General features: G+C 43.0%; 1 long non-coding RNA gene across 3 annotated transcripts; it reads left to right on the top strand.

Annotated features, from left to right (window-relative positions):
- The first annotated feature begins 532 nt into the window (after positions 1–532).
- LOC134618169 (uncharacterized) lies at positions 533–8,367 on the top strand. Of its 3 annotated transcripts, XR_010573364.1 has the most exons (10): positions 533–645; positions 909–971; positions 2,649–2,774; positions 2,881–2,999; positions 3,166–3,263; positions 3,746–3,854; positions 3,973–4,039; positions 6,533–6,725; positions 6,900–7,018; positions 7,118–8,367. It is a non-coding gene; the product is annotated as an uncharacterized LOC134618169 (long non-coding RNA). The 3 variants fall into 3 exon arrangements; XR_010573365.1 differs by lacking the exons at positions 533–645; positions 909–971 and adding an exon at positions 1,011–1,258 and having other exon boundaries at positions 7,118–8,366; XR_010091845.2 differs by lacking the exons at positions 533–645; positions 909–971; positions 2,649–2,774 and adding an exon at positions 1,013–1,258 and having other exon boundaries at positions 7,118–8,366.
- Positions 8,368–8,786: the final 419 nt, after the last annotated feature.

Genomic DNA, 8,786 nt, shown 5'->3' with positions numbered 1-8,786 from the left:
CAGGCCGCCTTTGCGCAAAGAAAAAGGAAAAGAAAAGGGCAAAAGAGTGAGGGGCTCCGGTTCTTTAAGCGCAGCCCAGAAGCCCACTAGCTGCTGAGGAACAGCGTGGATTCGAACCAGCGACCTCAGGTGTCACACACGAGCTAGTAGCCTGGCAGTATACTCCTGCGCCACCTGCGCAAGCCGGAAGAATCGGGACATATTTGGTATATTTAAGTTCTATAAACATGCTCCTACGCAGGGGCGATTTTAGCCCATTTCTGGGGGTGCTTCAGCTCCCCCAAAATGAATCAAAGCACCCCCAAAGATTTCTTACTTCTTTTTTTTTTTTTTTTGACAATATTTGCTGTTTGTGTGACACACTACTAAAAATATAAAAAGCATACAGTACTTGGTTGAGACGGAACATTTGAACAACAAAAGTATAGAGAACCCCTCCCCCCTCCCAAAATGGTTTGTTCCAGCTCGCCCCCACTCTGGCTCTAGGGTCGTTGCTGCCACAGCGATGGTAGCGGAGACGCAGCGGAGCGGAGGTGGATTGGCTGGATTAAAACAGGACATATTAGCAGCATTTAACCTTCAGTTACTCTTTATGTAGTTAGATAGGAGTCGTGTTTCTTTTTAGCTGAAAAACCTTACACCCAGGTAACCTGCAGTGCTGAAAACGTGTTTTCCAATGATGTTTGCTACCCTACAATCCGTCCTACTCTGTAGTAAATTCTGCGACATTTGACCGTCCTGTTGCTCCCACTGAAATGTATACAGCCTATTTAAAATCTAAAACTTAAAATTGTCCGTAGCCTGCCGTTGTTACCACTGTCCTGTTTGAAATGGATACTAACTAGCTAACTGACTGAATGCCCATTAACCTTATAACTCCTGTTGTGTGTGTGTGTGTTTGTGTACAGAGAGACAGCCAGGTTCATAATGGATATAAGGAAGGCTTTTTCAAAAACAGGAGCCACATTCAGGTAAAAGTGTAAGAACAAATGATCCATCAATAAAGGATAATGTTGGATCAGTGTTTCAATATTTTATATCTTTTATTAGATGTTCATGTGGTTTGGTTATTTGCCTTTTGGTTGAAAGTACACTGAGAGAGGACTTTTCGTTAGTGATCTTAATAATTTTTTTTTTCACATGAATGTAATTTTTTCATCTAATTGAATACAATCTATTTGTGTATGATTGTCAGTCCAAAGAGGGAGAGAGGAAAGAGGGGAACGTGAGGAGAAAGTACAAGGTCAGGAAGAACCAGGTAAGAAAACAGACAGGGAACAGTGACAGGCAAAAGAGAAACTATGAAACTGACGAAGAGAAAAAACCTGATTTTACTCATACAGTCTGGAAGTTGTGTCCTCCCTATATTAAAGCTGCTATCTGCAAAACAAACTGGGTTGAAACATTTTTGACCCTCTTTAACAACATTCCAACATAACATTATCATTGATTGGGGAGATTAAAATGAATGATATATTTTTATGTGGTTCAGCCACAACTCTACTAAAACCTCAGCCAGTAATAGGTAGGCCAACTTTTGGACTGTCCAGTTGTGTGTATGACTGCCGCATACAGACCCCCTTATCAGTGTTTCTCAAACTTTTTACAGTGCACACCACCTGAGAAAAATGTCAAGCTCTCCCAAGTACCACTATGAAAGCATGAAACTCATAAATCTTACAACACAAAATTAGTATTATTAAATTAGTATCTGCAGTAAAGATTTTTTCATACATTGTATACATTCTACCACAGGCAAAGTTGCCTCCATTTTTATAGTACTTGTTGACCACCTCCACCTCCTCTCTCTCTATCTGAACTGTCAGTGGACCTGGTCTGGACCTCCCGAAGTCCACAACCAGTTCCTTGGTCTTTGAAGTGTTGAGTTGCAGGTGGTTTGTGTGACTCCATGTAACAAAGTTTCTCACCAGACTCCTGTACTCCTCTTCCTGGTCATCCTAGATGAGGGGTAGGCAACTCCAGGCCTCGAGTGCCGGTGTCCTGGAGGTTTTAGATGTGTCCATGATCCATCACAGCTGATTTAAAGGGCTAAATGGCTCCTCAGCATTTCTTGACGTTCTCCAGAGGCCTGGTAATGAACTAATCATTTGATTCAGGTGTGTTAACCCAGGGTGTGATCTAAAACCTGCAGGACACTGGCACTCGAGGCCTGGAGTTGCCTACCCCTGTCCTAGATACACCCCATGATGACTGTGTCGTCCACAAACATCTGAGATTCAGAGTTGTAGCAGACATCAGAGGTGTACAGGGTGGAGAGAAGAGGGGACAGCACAGTTCCCTGTGGTGCTCCTGTGCTGCTGACCACAGTGTCAGACGTGACGTCCTTCAGCTTGACGTACTGTGGTCTGTCAGTGAGGTAGTTGGTTTTTAATAGTATTCATTTATTTCTCCTCTGACTTTGGCCTGGGTCTTGCGGTTCCAGTGAAAGGAAATCTTAACGCTTCAGGTTACCAAGACGTTTTGGACCAGTCTGTGCTTAAAACACTGTGAGAACAGTTTAGGGAGGGTGTTTTTCCCTTCCAACACGACTGTGACCTAATGCACAAACATGGTCCATAAAGACATGATTGAATGTGTCTGGCATAGAAGCAGAGTGGCTTGCTTTGAGCCCTGATCTTAACTCCTAGATCACCATTGTGATGAACCAGAATGAACCCCTCAGTTTCTTGCACCGTCACAATGAGGCTTTTTCCACCGAGCCTCTGAAAAACACTGGCAAAGGAGCTCCTCTGGGCTTTTACCACGTCCAGAATGTGAGTGCACACACACACATCTGCACCTACACACACACTAACTGTGCTTCAACGATTTTATTCTAACTCAGTTTGTCAAACCCTTTATTTTTATCTGTTGGAGCAGATTTCTGTCGAAGTTACAGAGTCTTTTATTGAGAACATCAAGAGCAAGCCCGTCGTGTTTGAAGTGTTCAGCCACTACCAGCAGCACCCGCTGCACCTCCATGGCCAGGACGTGAACAGGTTGGTGGGGGTCAAACAGCAGATCCAGTCATGCAGTGATAATTCATATTTAATGCAGCAGATTTTGTTAGAAATGTGTAAACGATTGTATTCTAATCACATTGGCTAATTTTATATGCATATATAAATAAAAGGTATTTTTATTAAGTCAACATTCCTCCAACAGCATCCAGGAAATACTATCCTATTCCCATCCGTTGCTTAGAAACTGTCCTGAGGAGACAGCTTCAGGATCAATGACGTGTCATTCACACCAATGAAGACGTGAGTAGAGCAGTTTTCAAGTGTAATAACATTCCTTTCGATCATATTGAGTATAGACGAATGCAACTGTGAGCTTTAGCGATTAGCCCGTTTCAACAGGACCGTGATCCTGATGTGTGAGACAGCAGGGTGCTGCCACTGGTGTTGTAATCTGTGATTTAGTTCCTCCTAATATTTCAGTTTGCTTCCAGTATCTATCCTCTGTGATTACTGGCTCTATAGACAGATTTAATAGAAGTGTGTGAGCTACTGGCTCAGTATAAAGGGTCAGTAGTGTTTTCACGTCACCTATCCATCCTCCATTCAGTCACCCAAAGCATGTAGTAAATACTCCTCACTTTTATTCATCTTCTCTTCAATTCAGAAAATTTTCAGCTTGATAACATTGAGCTTCTGTGTGTGTGTGTGTGTGTGTGTGTGTGTGTGTGTGTGTGTGTGTGTGTGTGTGTGTGTGTGTGTGTGAGTGTGTGTGTGTGTGTCAGTTCCAGCCACCAAGTTGAACACCATCACCAAATCCAACCTGGGTCAGTGTGTCAGCAAGTACGACCTGCTGGTCTGGTTTGAGATCAGCGAGTTGGAGCCCACTGGAGAGTGAGTATCCACCTGGAGTGTTATATTCACGCACAAGCTTTAAAGGAACCATAAAAATGATCTCCATGAAGAATATTATAAGTTGGGATGCTGTGTCTCCTCCTCCCTCCATGCACAGGTGCATCCCAGCCATCGTGGATCACAGTGGAGGCCTGCCCTGCCATGGTACCTACCTGCTGCACCAGGTACAGGATTGGTGCACATGTTGTTTTCTTATTAAAATGGCCTGTATTTGTATAGCACTTTACTAGTCCCTAAGGACCCCAAAGCGCTTTACACATCCAGTTCACATTCACGCACTGGTGATGGCAAGCTACAGCCCCCCTGGGGTGCACTGACAGAGGCGAGGCTGCCGGACACTGGCGCCACCGGGCCCTCTGACCACAACCAGTAGTCAGACAAGGGTGAAGTGTCTTGCCCAAGGATACAACTACCGAGACTGTCCGGGCCGGGGCTCGAACCGGTTTACAAGGCGAACTCCCAACTCTTGAGCCACGATCGCCCGCTTACTCACACAGTGGTAACTGCTTCCTTTGTACACAGTTTAATATCTTCTTTTAAAGCGTAATGTTGCTCTAGCTGTGCTCACTGTGATCCTGAGCTCCTGTTATGTTTGCTGCAGGATCAAGGGTGACCCTCATCCACGAGAAGGGCAGCGAGATATTTTCAGTCTGGAAAGATGAATCTGTCGGGCTTTAGGCTGCTTCTCACTTTAAGCAGTTCATGCTGTAGCTGTAGCTGATGGACCAAAAAATTACATTTCATATTTTAGACATTCAGCTGCTGACTCTGAAGTCAACAGGGCTCTTGAGTGTGGATGATTGTGTTGGTACTGGATGCTGTGATCAAACAGCTGTTCTGATCTGTCTTCATTCATGCCTGTCGATATTAAGCCTCCTAAGCTCCAAACCAGTAAAAGCAATATTTGGAGGCAACACCCTTTTTACTACTTTTCTGTATTTGTTTGTGATTGTGTGACACTGAACCACAGTGCTATGTATATCCTCTGTAACACTCAGACGTTTCCAGATCAATGTTTTCCCCCTCAGCTGTTTCTCACTATAGAGTCTTACCTCAGGAACAATGAGGCCAATGAGGCACCAGCAGAGCATATCTGGCTCTCAGTCTGTGGCTGATAGTGCCCCCTGCTGTTAATAACAGGAACAGTGTAACCTTGTATAGAGCTCATAGTGATGGTCTTAAGATTGCTGCTGCAAGGCAGTCATTTGTATCCATGTGTGCTGTATATATTCTGAGCATATGCAGTTATGTGAGCTCTCAGGTTTTATGTTTTAGGACATAATTAAAAATAAATCAGGTCCTTAGTAGGTCTTAATATGAGGTAAATGCAACCTCAGATGAACAACACATAACACGTTATACCACGTCATTATTTATTTAACAAACACTGAGCCGAAATTCAGATGTTTAAAAAACTAAGTACATCCAAGACTATTTCCATAATTAGTTAAGAGGGTCAGTATTAGCCAAGTGCTAATCAAATGCACTAGATCAGCGGTCCCCAACCCCCGGGCCTCGGACCGGTACCGGTCCGTGAGTCGTTTGGTACCGGGCCGCAAGAGTTGAGGCTCAGGTGTGAAATGTATGGTTTTCAGGGTTTTTATCAGTTTTCAGCGTTATTTTGTTATCGTTTTTATCGTTAACTCGGTTTTCCTGGGTCTTTTCACGTGTGTTATGAATAAATCGTGATGATTATTTGGGCTTTTTTTGCTGCCAAAGAACCTGCAAAGTGTCTAGGTCACTGAGTGAGCCATGAAGTACTCTAGAGTCAAATGAGATCATCGTTGGGTCAGTGACTCCAGAGCGCAGCAGCAAAGCAACAACAGAGTGGTGCTGCAGTGGCTCAAAGTTGAGACTTCAACATGATTGAACGTTAAGAAAGCTGTGAATGAATAAATATCTGCAAACTTCAATGAACCGAAGAAACATTGTAAAGACAAATGGGCCACAAATCCGTCCACACTGCTGTGAAACACTAATAAAAAACGATTACCTCAAGTTTTTGCTGCTAAAGTTGGTTCCATCAGCTGCTGAATCACAGGTACTCACAGGTCACATGTACTTGGTTATAGTCATTTGTGCATTTTGGGTTGTTTTAAATAAATAATGATGTGTTGTAATAATCTAGATCCAGAACCTTAGACTGCTTTTTCACGTGTCTGTAAATGAATTTCTCTCTTATCATTGTCCCGATTGGTGTCGGCTGACACTTGACACTCTGTGGCTCCTGATTTATCTGTTGTCAAGGTCTCACCTCAGTGCGATTCCTCACGTTTTGTCATGATTCAAGGATGAATGTGAACACCGCTTCAGTCACTGTGTTCACTTCCTGATATGTCAGAACTCTGCTCACGTCACTCACTTTTTTTTTTAGCAACATGACACACTGCTGTAAACAGACACCCTGTAATGTTAGCACCAAGTAGGACTTCATAAAAAATAATGCTGTTAAACTAACTTTTCCTCTTTCTGTCTATACTCGTATACTCTATACTCGACACTCATGTTCTCTAGTTCAAGCAGAAATGATGTGGATCGATTCAAATTCCTGAACCTGGATGATTTCAGCTGGAAACAAACCAACTCTGCTTCTTCCTCAGAAAAACAAGCACTCTCTTAAAAAAAAAAAATAAATGAATCAAATCTCTTCTTTTCAGATCTGTTGTGTCCAAGAAGGGTTTTCTAAGCTTCGTGGAGCCTCGCTCTAACTCATAGGTGAAGCATTTTGTGGTTGTTCGCCGGCCCTACGTCTTCATCTACAACAGCGACAAGGACCCCGTGGAGCGAGGCGCCGTCAACCTCTCCACAGCACAGGTGGAATACAGCAAAGACCAGCAGGCCATGCTTAAGGTTTGAGGCAGGATAGAGAAAGGCTCGATGTAACACGTTTGTTTTTAATGAGATTCATTCAAATGGTTTTGGTGCACGTTGGCCAATTTTGGACACATTGAATGATGAAATGGCAAATGGACTGGGATTTATCATTTGAATGAACATGAATATAATGTGATGTTTTCTTTTCAGATGCCCAACACATTTGCAGTGTACACAAAACATCGAGGCATCCTCCTGCAGGCCAACAATGAGAAAGACATGAACGAATGGCTGTACGCTTTTAGTCCTCTGCTAGCAGGAAGGATAAGGTACACACACACGCTCCTCTCACACCACAGTCAAACGTGCAGCTTCTGCACCCTTCAAAAACATTCCCTTCTCCTCACAACATAAAACTCTCCCCGCAGATCTAAGCTGGCGAGGCGGCGCAGCGGCCTGACGAAGAACTGAGCGGGCGGAGCGGTTCCACTGTCGTCCACGTCATACGTAGATCCTCCTCAATCTGTGTACATACGCCGCCTCTAAACCCCCAATAGTGCCAGTGTCAGTTAGTGAGTCAGTAAAATACTCATGCATTTGTGTTAACATTAAAACTGCAGACTAACTAGAGACAAACAAGCGAGGATCGCTTCATATCTCAGCAGTTTAAAAAAACAAACAATGACCAATTGTTCCTGCAGGAGTAGATTTGGGCCCCTTTTTGCTTTTTCATCCCAAGGAATATAAACAAGGTTACAAGGAGATGAGGAGGAGGAGGACTAGGAGGATGAAAACGAACTAAGGAGAAAACTTGATTTGTACATCGGGTGTGTTCTGGGATCAGTGTGTTAGTTAACCCTCATTTAACACATTCCTCTCTGCTCCTCTAGCTTGCTCTATCTCACTGAGAATCAGAAGCCTTGACATTTACTGCTATTAACTTTACACTCTTGTTGTCAAGACGCAAAGAAAACACAGTGAAAAGGTTAGAAGGACGTAAGGAAAAAAGAATGAAGGTGCAATGTTTCTTTAGTTTTTTTGCTTTGACGGCAGTGGTTAGCCAGCAAAGCTGCTTTTAAATGGCCCGCAGGACAGATTACGATGTAGTCCCATGACTCCCCTCGCTGTCACACCAGCGTCGGCTGAAATCTCTGAAGTGAAGTACTCGTGTTCAGCTGTCTGTTACATATAGATAAAAAATAAAGCTCTGACGTGACCTCGGGTCAGCCAGCCTGACAGTCAGAGAAACAGAAACGTGCTGGATTGTGGATCTCTGAGCTGCACATCAAAGATGCACCTATGCACAGATCAAGTCTCAAAAGTGCAATGTACCTCATATACATGTTGATGCGAAGCGCTGCCAGAGCAAACGTTTCCACTTCATTTGCAGAGGTGTTTTTATTTTGGATTGTGTATTTATTGTTTGCAATGTATATGTATTTGTTTGCAGCTCTTTGCACATATTAATAAAAGGTTGAACTAACTGATCAGATAAAGTCTGTGCGGTTTAGTTGTTCCACTCATATTAAACCAAATGAAAGGAAAAGGAGACCTAACATGTAACCCCTGCACCTCCACTGAGGAGGTGAGTTACATTAGTGCTTCCTCTTTATTAGAAAGTGGTTTGAGTGAATTAGAAGTCTGTTGTTTTTTTGGAGGAGATCTACTCATTAGTCATGCTAGGCATCCATCTGAACTCTATCAAAATAAAGGTGTATTTTAACTCATTTTAATTTTTTAATATCAGAGATATAGGACTATACAAAGTAGCTGGTGACATCTAAAACGACAGCAGACTTATTGTGTCTTTCTTCACCTCATCACTTTTTTCTGTGTTTGTTTTTCTGTTGATGCCTTTCAAACAAAACTAGCCGTGATATTTCCCACCTTCCCCCTCTGAAATTTAATATCAGTTAACCCCAGATGTGTCATGCAGATATCCTAATTCTGTGTATGGTAATCTTGCACCATTGAACTGTTAGTGAATGAGGCAACAATAAAAGTGGGAAACGTGCATTAGCAGATGAAGTGCTGCCTGCTTATTTCCTGCTTTATGTGAGCTTCTGCTGTAGTTTATTATGTGCTTTTAGTCCCAAG

This window comes from Pelmatolapia mariae, linkage group LG20 (assembly GCF_036321145.2).
Source record: "Pelmatolapia mariae isolate MD_Pm_ZW linkage group LG20, Pm_UMD_F_2, whole genome shotgun sequence".
In the NCBI taxonomy this organism is placed as follows: domain Eukaryota; kingdom Metazoa; phylum Chordata; class Actinopteri; order Cichliformes; family Cichlidae; genus Pelmatolapia; species Pelmatolapia mariae.
Note: the sequence above shows the minus strand (reverse complement) of the source record. Positions and strands in the feature narration are given on the sequence as shown.